Here is a 13,930-nt window from a genome sequence, read left to right on the forward strand (position 1 = left end):
CTTTTTGGAATCGTAGTTTTTAGGAGTAGGATTTTGTTGTTAAAAAAAGGTAAGTATCTTGATGAGTTAGTTAGAATTTAACGTAGTGAGAGCTAATTTTAATTTTCTCTTGAGGGTTTTGTGTTGTAGCAAGAATCAATCCCTGTTTTTTGTATCATGTATAAGTTGTTTTTTTTGTTTTGTTGTAAAATAAAGGCTCTTTTTTAATGCATTTTGACCTATTTTTCTGTTGGGGACAAGATTTTGGTACCCAAATAATTGTAAGATAAACAATGTAAAAAATGTAAAAACTAACGATGTTTAAAACGTATGAAATCGAAGCTATTGAATTTGAAAAGCATTTTTAAAAAAAAAAGTACGACAAATTTTTACTAGTAGGGACCATATTTGTAATAATATGTAAAACTTTGGACAAAATAGTAGTTTTTTTTTTGCTTGCTAAACTGTGACTGGATGAATGGATGTAGTGGATTTTACTTTTACCCAATGTCTTTTCCGACGAACTTATTAAGTCTTTTTATTAGTTTTATTATTTAAAAATGGTTAAAATTGATGGATTTTTCTCGTTGTAAAATAAAGGCTCTCTCTTTTGATGCATTTTGACCTATTTTTCTATATACACCATGTGAATTACGTTTGCTTTGTGTGTATTTATTTTTGTTAGTTGTTCTTTAATGACGGCTTGACATTTATTGGTTTGGTTTTGATTTGATGACTTATTTAGTCTCATTACCTGTACTTCATTTATGCTTCCTCTAAAAGTCATGTGTTAGACGACATCCATCCTGGTTTACTGATTTTTATTTGATTAAATTTTTTCACATTTTACACAAATATGGCTTAATTTATGAGCCCATAAATATTATTATTATTATTATTATATCCATGCTTTTTGATAACTGGATAAACAGAGATTCGATTATGAGTAGATCAATAATTCAAAATATTTAGTCAAACAAATAAATAATTACAAGTTGATACAACAATCTAATAATTTTTTTATCTACTTTTTTTAATATTTTTTTATGTAGATTACAAGTTTTTACAAGAGAGTAAAATTGATCGATGTTCACCTGAAAAAATTGCTTCAATTTGTGTATCGAGCAGTTAAATTATACAAAGTTGGTTAAATTTGAGATAATCTTGTTTTATTTTGGTTTAGAGATGGTTACATGCAGGGTCCAATCTTGTTAGGAAATACAGACATTTTAACCAAAATATAGTAAATAACAAAAAGAAAATAAAAAATTAGGGGTGGTTTCAATTTTAATTACTAAATAGTGGTAAAAGATGGTATACCTCATATTTTTATAGTATTAAATAAACAAATAAAGCAACGTGAACATTGACCAACACTCCTTGGCTTTTCTTCTAGTCTCATCGTTTCCTTTTGCCAGAAAAAATAAAGCCGATTTTTAATGACACTGAAAAAATCAATGTATTGGAACAAATTAGGAAAAAAGTTTAAGTTGATTAGCTGGAAATTGGAAAAGGTCGAATTAAGCCATATCTTATTCGTCGGAATATTAAACAAGTCAAAACCAAGTTTCATCTACTCCATCGTTTTTGCTTCACGGGCTGCATTGTGTTCCCAAGTCTTTTTAAGGAGAGAGGCAAAAGGACGTCAGAAAGAAAAATAAATATTGTTCCTTGGTTTTTGAATGGAAGCAAGTTGAAAGAAAAGAAAAGAAAATTATCGGACAATATTCTCTTCTAGCTTTTCTTTCAAAATGTAATCCAATACAAGTAGGGTTTTGTCCTTTACTAAGTTTACCCCTTAACTTACTATAAAAAAGATTATATAGCATTATATATTATATCCAGTTGATTAAAAATAATTAAATATAAAGCTTTGAACATATTTTAAAAGTAAACTTTCGAAATAAATACGATCATAATTATGAATAAGTGAGTATTCCGATCTATATTAATAAAAAAACTATTGATATATTTTAAAGAATTGTCCAGAATTACAAACTTCGAAAGATTTTTTTTAAAACAACACTAGATGTAAGCAACATTGATGTTTAGTAAATTGTTTAATTTAAATTAATTTTGTAATATGTTTTTGAAGATAAAATCAACATTATTTATGTCTATTATTAATGATTATTATGTTGTATAATAAGATATATAGTTCTAAAAATAAAAAATATATATAGACAATCAACAATGAAGATAATTTAATAATAGTACGTTAACACAAAACGATTAAAATAATTACAATATCATCAATAATTTTTTTTCTAAAGAAAATAAATTAAGTATATTTTCATATATTTTTGAACATTTTTTTTATACACAACACTAGTTTATAACTTTTGAGAACCACTTTTATAAAATTAATTAAATTTTCATACTAAAAACTTAAAATTATTAATCAATTATTTTAAATAAATTATTAATTAAGAGATATTTTTTTTAATTATATAAAACTATAATCGTTGATTTAAATAAATATATGAAATTATATCACCTTATTATATATATTTATTTTATTTTATTTTTATTCTAATGTTATTAATTTAATGTAATCAGAGTGTGAAAATTTAAATTTGAAATGAAGAATCAATTATTAATTTAATGTAATTAGAGTAGAAAATTTAAAATTTGAAACGGACAATTAATAGATTGACATGTGACATAATAAATGACATATAATATTAATGATGATTTTTAATATTGTGACACTTATCAATATGAGAATAAACTTATTCATTTATTAGAATAAGGAGATTGTAAGTTGTATTTGTAAGGTTATGTTTGAAGTACTAGTTAAAAAGCTAGTTGTTAGTTGAAAAATTAGCTGATAGTTGAAAAACTAGTTGTTAAATAAAAAGCTAGTTGATAGTTAAAAAACTAATTGATAAAAAATAACGTTTGGTAAAACTAACTGAAAACTATCTGAAATATATAAAATTACATAAAATGACATTTAAGAGTATGTGTTTCTATAATTAATTAAGGGGTATATTTGGAAAATTAAAAAAAAAAAAAACTCTTAAAAAGCTAGTTTAAGTAGTTTTTCGAAAAGCTAGCTTATAAACTACTTTTTGATTTGCTAAACATGACAAAATAAAAAAACTTGAAAAATAAGCTAGCTTATTAGCTCGCTGTGACGCGACAAAGATAACCTAAGTCTATGATCAATATTCAAAATTAATTGTTTTAATCATTATCTATTCACCCGGTTTTGGTCATAAATAAAAATATGTGTAGGACTTGAAAATCTTGATCCTAAAATTGTATTAGAGACAACTCATACAGCACAAGGGGATATATTTTTGGTTTTATTAAACAACATTCTAAGTGATAAAAGACTTATATTGTTTTTTGTCTGTCTCCTACAATATGTAGGAGATGAAGTAATTACATATATATGGCCAAAAGTGATTTTTATATTGGATGGTTAAAAGGGTATTAACTTTATTGTAATGTTAAAAGATAAAAAGTAATTAATCATTTTTTTGTAATGATAAAAGATAATTTTTTTTTTTGATAAAAATGATAAAAAATAATGTCTACGTAGATATTTAAAAAGTTTATTTAGTTATTTAAGCTAAGAAAAATCCACAAACATATTCAAGAATATTCTATTAATAAAAATAAATAGTTGAATTTCAAAATGAATTTTAAATTATAATGTAATTGAAGCAATTATACATCGAATGGAAACTTTCTTTGAATAAGGCTAAAATTTAGGATGTTTAAATTAAAAGGAAAATTTACAATACACTTATACTTAAATATAAATATTAGGTGACATTTAGTAAAAAAAGAAAAAAGAAAAACACCTTTAAATAACATGTAGATGTAATTTATTTTAAATAACATGTAGATGTAATTTAATATAAAAATTATAATGAGATGTATTAAAACATATAAGAACATGACAAGTGGAGTAAAACGTTTTTATTTATTAGAGTAGACCCTATCATGTACATTATGTTTCCATCGTCAAACAACTTATTCGTCTTCATTTCTTTCAAACTTAGGGAAAAAAAGGAAAACACCTTTAAATAACATGTAGATGTAATTTACTTTAAATAACATATAGATGTAATTTAGACAAAACTGCAAAAATGGTCCCTATGGTTTCTCATTTTATGTGGTTATGGTCCAAATGTTTGAAAAGTTGCAGATTTGGTCCTTTTCAACAAGTTTTGTTGTGGTTTTGGTCCCTCATCCGTTAAGTTCTTTAAAATGACAATTTTACCCTCAAGGACTTTGTCTTTTACGATACTATAAGGACCATTTTTGCATATATTCTTTTTTATTTTAATAAAGTATTATATATTAATAGATATTATTGTTAATATATAATATTATATATTAATAAATACTTTTTTATTGGACTATTAATTTATTTTAGTTGATTTTTTTAAAAAAAAATCGTTGGAATAATTCTTTTTTATTAAATTATTATATATCAATACATATAGTTTTTAATATATAATATTTATATCGTAATAAATATTGTATTCTTGGATTATTAATTTTTTTAGTTAATTTTTATAATTTTTAAACATTTTTCATTGTATTATTATGTTTAATTTATTATTTTCTTCATATACTAAATGTTGTTTTATTGGATTATTAATTTATTTTAGCCAATTATTTTTTTTTAATTTATTTTGTCGAAGTAATTCTTTTTTATTGAATTATTATATATTAGTACATATAGTTTTTAATATATAATATTTATATCATAATAAATATTATATTATGAGATTATTACATATTACGAAACATTATTTTATTTATTATTAATTTCTTTTAGTTGACTCTTTTTATAATTTCTTTTTGTTGGAGCAATTCTTTTTTATTAGATTATTATATATCAACAAATATTATTTTTAATATATAATATTTACATCATAATAAATAATACATTACTTGATTATTAATTTTTGTAATTTTTTTTTGAATTATTAATTTATTGAAATATTACTTTTAATTTATTATTTTTTTAATATAATAAATATTATCTTATTGGATTATTATTTTATTTTGAATGTATACTATTAATTGTTTTTAAATTTATTAGTTTCACCACAAGTCGCCGAAATACGTAAAAGTGTCGATTATCATCGTAAAAAATTAGCAGGATCACCTCCAAACACTTTCATCGGAGGTTCAATAAATACTATACCCTATAATACCCAGCGTTGTTGGTAGCCACCTGCGACAACCTCTTCATAATCCACTGGAATCCTTCATATATCCCACATAATGCGCAACAAACCCCGATAACATTTATAAGTGGCGGTGGTGACCGAGTGATGGTGGTGGTATTTTCCCAATGGTTTCTCATTATAAGCTAGATGAAATGAAAGTGTTTGGCAACGATCCTAACGATTACGATGATGAGAGACCACGATTTTGCGTATCCCATGACTTTGTGGTGGAACCAATAAAATTAACAATAACTACTATTATAATCCGATAAAATAATATTTAGTATATGAAGAAAATAATAAATTAAAAGTAATAATCCAACAAAAAATAGTTTAAAAAAATAAATTACAAAATTATCTAAAAGATAATAATAATCCAATAATATAATATTTATTATGATATAAATATTATATATTAAAACTATATGTATTGATATATAATAATTCAATAAAAAATAATTACTTCGACAATTAAAAAAAAAAGAATTAACTAAAATAAATTAATAATCCAATAAAACAATATTTAGTATATGAAGAAAATAATAAATTAAAAGAAATAATCCAATAAAAATAATTTAAAAAAAAAGAATTAAAAATATTAACTAAAAGAAATTAATAATCCAATAATATAATATTTATTATGATATAAATATTATATATTAAAAACTATATGTATTTATATATAATAACTCAATAAAAAGAATTACTCTAACAAAAAAAATTAAAAAAAATCAACTATAACCGTTCCAAAAAAAAAAACAACTATAATAAATTAATAATCCATTAAAAAATATTTATTAATATATAATATTATATATTAAAAATAATATTTATTAATATATAATACTTCAATAAAATTAAAAAGTATGTATGCAAAAATGGTCCTGATGGTATGGTAAAAGACAAAACTGCGAAAATGGTCCCTGAGGGTAAAATTGTCATTTTAAAAAAGTTAACAGCCAATCAGTTAAACTTAACGGATGAGGGACCAAAACCACAATAAAACTTGTTAAAAAGGACCAAATCTGCAACTTTTCAAACGTTTGGACCATAAGTACATAAAATAAGAAACCAAAGGGACCATTTTTGCAATTTTGTCTGTAATTTAATATAAAATTATAATGAGATGTATTAAAACATATAAGAAGATGACAAGTGGCAAGAATTTTTTATTTATTTATTAGAGTAGATTTTTTAACACTTGTCATGTACATTGTGTTTTCCATCATCAAATAACCTTATTCGTCTTCATTTCTTTCAAACTTAGGAAAAAAAATGAAATATCTCTTTTCTTTCCCTTATTTTCTTTTCTCTCATTATTTTCCTTCACTTGTTTCTTTATTAGAATTGGAAAGACGCCTCATTTCCCATGATTTCATCGTTTTGACAATTTATTAATTCAGATTCTCACATATTTGCACTAAAATCCTTGAATTGGTGCAAGCAAACAAGAACAAGAGACAACAACTTATGGTGGACAGAAATTGCTGCAATTTGCAAACAAGAACAAGAGACAACATCTAGCAGCTTTCAAAAAGGGATATGAACTTTTTGGAGCCCCCTTTCAATCTTAATGAAATTAAAGAGGCGAATTTGGATTGCAGAGGTGAAAAAGTGCCCGAACCCGATGAGTTTTCCTTCAAGTTTATTAAACACTATTGGCCATTGATGCAAGACAATATCATGAGATTTGTTAAACATTTCGAAGCTTTTGCTTGTCTTTCTAGGGGAAGCAATTCCTCTTTTATTATGCTTCTTCCTAAAACCAAAGATCATCTCTCTCTTAATGAGTTCTGTCCCATCAGTCTCATTGGATGCGTCTACAAGACTATTGCTAAATCTGTTGCTTCTCGATTAAAACAGGTTATTGGTTCAATTATCGGAGAGAGCAATTTGCCTTCATTGATGGTAGAAACATCTTAGACGGTCCAATGATAATTAATGAAGTTTATAATTGGTCAAAGAACGCAAAACAAAAATTGTTTCTTTTTAAGTTGATTTCGATAAAGTGTTTGATTCCATAAATTGGAACTACCTTTATTCGGTGATGACACAAATGAGTTTTGGTGAGAAATGGTGATTCTAGATTAAATGATGTCTCTCGTCCTCCAGGACTTCGGTTCTTATTAACGGCTTGGCGACTAAGGAATTCCACATTTCCAAGGGCGTGTGTCAAGGCGATCCTCTCTCTCTCTCTCTCTCTCTCTCTCTCTCTCTTTCTCTCTCTCTCTCTCTATATATATATATATATATATATATATATATATCCATTCCTTTTTATCATCAATATGGAAGGAATCAATGTCGTCATGAAATATGCTTGCCCAAAATCTCTGCTTTGCGGTGTTCGAATTCCTAATGGTGGTCCTTCTATATCACATCTTTTTTTATGCTGATGATGTTCTTATTTTTGGCGAATGGTTAAGTTCAAATTTGGAAAACTTGGTGAGGATCTTAAGATGTTTTCAGGCTTGTGGGGGTCTTAAAGATATTTTTGGTAAATCTCAAGTTTATGGGATCGGATTTTCGACAGGGGAAGTAAACAGATGTGCGTCTAGTTTGGAATGCAATGCTGCTTCTTTTCCCTTCAAATATTTGGTTGTTCTTGTAGGAGCTAATATATCTCTGAAAAGACATTGGAAACCCATCATTGACTAGATTCATTCCAGGTTATTTGCTTGGAAGGAAAAAACTCTATCTTTCGGCACCCGCCTTACTTTGGTTAAAATTGTGCTGGGTAGTCTTCCTATCTATTTTTTCTCCTTGTTTAAGGCCCCTTCTTTTATTATTGAGTTTTTGGAGAAATTTAGACATTGTTTTCTTTGGGGCGGGAACGATGATAAAAACAAAATTGTTTAGGTGGCTTGGAAAACGGTTCTTGGTCCGAAAGAATAAGGTGGACTCAGGATGGGCTCTCTTTTATCTCTAAATTTGGCTCTGCTTTCTAAATGGTTATAGAGATTTAAAACTAATCCAAATGCGCTATGGTGTCAAGTTGTATGTGGTATTCACAATTTTCTGAAAAAACCAATCTATTCTCTTGGTAAAAAGACTCTTTCAGGCACTTGGTATAACATTGTTCATGCTTTCTGTAATTTGCAAGATATGGGGATTTGTGTTTCAGATATATTTATGATCCGTGTCAATTTAGGAAGGAATACCCTCTTTTGGTTAGATGACAGGACTTGTGATGGGTCCTTTGCTAACCGGATTCCGAGCATTTTTAATCTGGACAGTAAAAAATCCTTCATCTCTGATAGGATTAGTTCCAATAAGAATTTCATTTGGGAATGGAAGAAAAATCCTAGTAACTCTATGGAGTTTCTGGAGTTAAATGCTCTTTTCGGGGCTCTTTCGCATGTTGACTTAGTTTCTGGAGTGGATAAATGGAGATGAAAGCACTCTTTTGACGGGAATTTCTATGTTTATAATTTAAGATCCCTTATAGATTCTAAGATCACTGCTTAGGTCGATAATCCAACCATTTGGGTTCATTTGGCCCCTCTTAAAGTTATTGGGTTTGTTTGGCGTGCCTGTCTGAATTGGATCCCTTTGGCGGTTAGACTTTCTCACAGGGGAATTCATATTTCTCCATTGAATTGTCATTTCTGTTAAATAGGTCTGGATGAGTCGAACCACTTTCTGGTGGACTGTCATTTTGCTAATGAAGTTTTGAGGTGGATTTTCTAATGGTGTAACTTTCTAGTGGGATGTCATTCCACATTAGTAATCCATTACATCTCCTGTTCTCGTTCACCACTCTTCTCTATCTATCTCTACCAACGTTCTTCTTCTTCTTCTTTTTCTTATTCTTCTAAAATTGACAATTCTTTGAGGGATGGAGACAATCGATCAAGGCATGTTTCCCCCCTCTTACTTTTCATCCTGTGATTTGGAGCAAACCATTGGAGTCGTTTGCAAGTTGGCTTCCAACTCGATGATAGGCATGCTTCTCTGCATAAGGATCTTAACGGTGGTGGTGTTAAAATTGGTTCCTCATGAACATTCACTCGTTTAATATAAGGGGCATGGCCGAGTCCCATAAACTCGATTAGCTGAAAAGATTGAAGTTTGAGCTCAATTTATCTTTATGTGGGGTTTAAGAATAGCGTTTTTCTGATCTACCCTCTAACGTTGGGGATTGGTGGGGTTGAGAAAATCTTAGTTTGAACTTTGTGGAGTATGTTGGAAGGTCGAGGGTCTTATCAGTTTTTGGGATAAAAAAGTATTCCATGATATTGCTTCTATAAAGTCACGTTATTTCTTGGCTTTGGTTGGATACTGGACGAGAATTGCAGGGGAGACCATTCTCGTGAATGTCTATTTGCCTTAAGCTCCTGCTGAGAAAAAATCTTGTGGGATAATATCAACAATTTAATCATTTCTAAACCGGAGACGTGGATCATTTTTGGTGATTTTAATGTTGTCTGAAGGCCTGGTGAGCGGATCAATTCCCATTTTTGTCCCATTATCGCCTGTGCTTTCAATAATTTCATTGCCAAATCCGGTTTCATTGATTTGAATATGGGTGTCAGGAAGTTCACTTACTTTTGTGACGATGAATGTAAGTTAAGAAAACTAGATCGTTTTTTGGTTTGTTCAAATTTTGTGGCTGCTTTTTCCATTTACTTCAGTTACTGCTTTCCCGAGAGAATATTCTGATCATTCCTCCATTCTTCTCCGGACTAATTCCATGGATATTGGACCTGCTCCGTTTAGATTCTTTAATTTATGTTTTTACCGTGATGGGTTTGATGAGGTTATTTTCAAGGCTTGGAATAGTTTTGTTGGTGGAGGAGCTGCTGATAGGTATCTATCTAATAAGCTTCGGTTCGTTAAACAGGCGATAAAAGATTGGAGGCGAATTGATTTGGAAAAGGAGAATAAGGAGATTAAGGAGTTAAAAAGTAAAATTAATGATTTCGAATTGCAAACGAAGCGAAGGAATCTCTATGCAACATTGAGGATATCATCTAGGTTTGTTACTACCTGATATGTTATATGCTAGCATGATATGTTATATGTGATAGTAGTAGAGTTCAGTTGTTAGGACCGGAGGGTAGTCAGACACCCCAGATACGTCTGACAGTATGTGATGTTATGTTTATATGCTAGCATGATCTGTTATATGAGTTAGAGGTAGTAGGAGGGGAGCAGTCCCCGAGTTCGGTTGTTAGGACCGAAGGGTAGTTCAGACACCTCAGATATGTCTGATAATCTGTTATGTTATGATATGTGATAGTAGTAGTAGTAGGGGGTGAAATAGTCCCCGAGGTTCGGTCGTTAGGACCGAAGGGTAGTCAGCACCCCAGAATGGCTTGACATGGGTAGTCAGCACCCCAGAATGGCTTGACACGGGTAGGTCAGCACCCCAGAAAGGTCGTACCGGGTACGTCGGGCACCCTAGAAATGCCTGGCAGTATGTATGTTATGTGATTGTGTGGTATATGGTATGATGGGGGAACTCACTAAGCTTCGTGCTTACGGTTTTCAGTTTTGGTTTCAGGTACTTCGTGTTTAAAGGAAAGGAGCCGGCTTGATCGCAGTGCATCACACTATGGTTTTCCGCACATGAGATCTTTGGGATTACACTCTGATATTGTTTTATGATAACATGTTTGATTATTTCTACTTTGGTTTTGACATGACATAATATTACAAATGTTTTATTACACTGTTGGTTTTAAAATGACGTAATTAAAAATGAAATTTTTGGCCTGTATTTTTGGGATGTTAGAAGTTGGTATCAGAGCCTTGGTTTGAGGGATTTGGACACACTCTCGGGTGTGTCTGAACTCAAACTAAGGACTTGGTATGAAAATTTTCAAAAGTAAAATTATTTTATAAAAAGAAGTTTGAAAAGAGAAAATGACTTTGAAAAGAATAAGTTTGTGATGCGTGCAATCAGCCGAGCTCAAGTAAGTTTTCCCCACGATACCCATACATGTTATGATATTTATGATATGATATGATTATGAGAACTGCATGCTAGATTAGGGCTAAGGATCTAAGATGATGACTTATATGCCTATTATATGTGCTTGTAGACTTGCATGCTAGTACTGATCAGTCAGTGATAGGATAGCCTGTTTAGGTTATGCCTGATTGTATGAGCCTTTGAATTGCATGTACAGATTCCTGATTAGAGGATAGAATGATTTGATTGGAATATGATGTTTAGATTTTCCATTGTCTGAATGTTGTTTGCTTTGTGCTTTGTGGGACTCTTAGTGATGTGAGTTAGCTACTAAGTGAATATGCTAAGCCACATGGGACACAGGCCGGATAATCTCAGAGTGATGGACTCGACCCTATTGCGCAACTCTTGTCTGAGTCCAACAGTTCTAGGGATGAGTCTTTTACTCGAAGCATTATCTGATCTCTGTTGCATGTGACTATATTCATGAGGTAGCTAGTTGAGATTACTGGGAATCTTTCAGCAGCTGAGGACTGGGTGGGTACGGGAACCTAGGGAAGCCTAGGATATGTTTCAGTGGGTTAGTAGTGAGGCTTAGTGAGTCTTGGGTACCAGTTAGAGGAAGTGACTTGGAGGATTCGGGAGGATTGCTGAGGAAAGTATGGATATGTGTGGAAGGTAGTATTGGGCCCATACTACTAAAAGCACAGGATCCATACTCGAATCAGTGAGAGTCTTGGAGAATCTGAGAAGCTTCAAGGAAGAGTTAGTGACATGGTTTGGGGACAGAGGATGTTCCAGTGTTGCAGCTTGGCCATTGGCAAGTGAGCTAGCGAGTGTGACAGGGTGTCAGACCCTAAAGGATGTCTTCCAAGAGTTTATAGATACGAGATCGATTTGGAGCACTTGAGAAGAGGCTCGTACCAGGTGCGTATAGTAGAGGGTCCCGGGAAGAGACCCATGACTTTTGATCATTGGGTGAAAGGCCAGCAGGGCTTGAGTCAGAGCAGCGCGTACGAGAAAGTACACGAGGGAGTTTGTCACTCCAAGGGTTCAGGCTGCTACAGGGTAGCAGGATTGGTCATGTCAGCAGAAGGGGATCAGTAATCCTCCAGATGTTGTGGGTATGTCATCTTCTATGATATTAGGTGGATGTTTGGAGTACGTACCGCTTTGGAATTGTGAGCGAGTTTGGATAAGTCAGACCTCGGGTCGGTTTTTCTGCTAGTGTTTGGGTTACCAAGGATCATATATGCCATCCTGCATGCCGAAAGGTCCTTGATGAACCCAAAGAGGGTAGTGTCAGTCGCGGGTGTTAGATGCATAAGTGGTTGGTCATTGGATGTTCAAGAGAATTGTGTTTTCGCATGGGCCATGTTCGGTTAGAGTTTAGTGGAACTGCAAGATTGGGAGAGGAAACGAGGATTTGTCAGCTAGAGTGAAGATTAAGGTCTTCAACTGACAGCATGTTAGATGGATTGAGGTGTCAGACTGGATCGGATTTCAAGAGTACTCATCGAGATTTCCGAGGATGGGAGATCTCATGGTTTAATCGACGATTAAACGCCAACATTGGCAGGCACAGGTTGTCATCAGTGGGATATTAGAAGGCGAGAAGGATTGGGAATCCTTCAATTCTCATGTGATGTGAAGACTTAGCCGAACCTAAGTGGGGGAGAGACTTTTTATAAAGTTCTCCAACTGTGAGTTCTGGTTACACAAGGTGCAATCTCTTGACCACCTTATCAACCAGAAGGATATTCTAGTTGATTGGGCCAAGATAGAGGCCGTGATGCGGTGGGAGATTCCGAGGTCTCCATCTGAGATTCAAAATTCCCAGGGTATAGCGGGTTATTACCAGAGATTTATATGGGACTTCTCCGAGATTAAGGTTCCTTTGACCCGACTGACCAAGAAGTCGGTGACCTTTCGTTGGGGGCCTGAGCAGCAGGCAGCCTCGAGACTCTCAGACATCGGTCGTGCGAGGCACAGATTCTCACCCTACCATAGGGTGTAGATGATTTCGTGGTTTACTGTGACGATTTGATCATGGGCATGAGTGCGGTACTGATACAGTGGGGTCATGTGATATCATGTTTCTAGAACCAGGTTAGAGTTCCGGTTAGGAATCGAGTTCAATTGAGGGCTAGGTCGAGTGCGTGCTCGACCCGGGTATGGAAAGTGTTGTAAGACTACAGGGGTAGCCGTAACATTCACTAGCAGTCAGTTAGCACGGAAAGTGTTGTAAGTCTGCGGGTGTAGCCGTAGCATTCACTAGCAGCAGATAGTGTGAGGGGTGTTGTAAGTCTGTGGGTGTAGCCGTAGCATTCACCAGGTTGGCAGATAGTATCAGAGTGTTGTAAGTCTGCGGGTGTAGCCATAGCATTCACTAGCAGCTAGATAGTGATAAAGTGTTGTAAGTCTCCGGGTGCAGCTGTAGCATTCATTAGGTTAGTGGATAAGTGTGAGCGCGTTGTTAGGACGCGGAATGAACGGTAGTACGCACCAGTTTGGGTGCAACATTGAGGATATGGAAATCCACGGATTGGATTTCGGATTTACCCATAAGGATTAGATCAGGTTGAGCCAGCGATACTACTGTAGGAGTGCCACTACAGTTATGGGATTAGGTATCAATCACTTTTAGCCTTGGATTTGGTGACGTCAGGATTTGACGTATGGACATGATCAGTTAGATCGAAAGGTTAATAGAGCCTCTGTGGCATGCTAACTAGTGGCAACTAGTTCAAGAGAAGGATTTCTTTCGAAAGTCGTGTGAGGCGACTAAGTAAGAGCCCTTTCGGCTTGGCGACCGGGCCGGAACCCGATATTTCAG

Source organism: Lactuca serriola, chromosome 4, assembly GCF_051521515.1.
Source record: "Lactuca serriola cultivar US96UC23 chromosome 4, Lser_US96UC23_V15, whole genome shotgun sequence".
Lineage (NCBI taxonomy): Eukaryota > Viridiplantae > Streptophyta > Magnoliopsida > Asterales > Asteraceae > Lactuca > Lactuca serriola.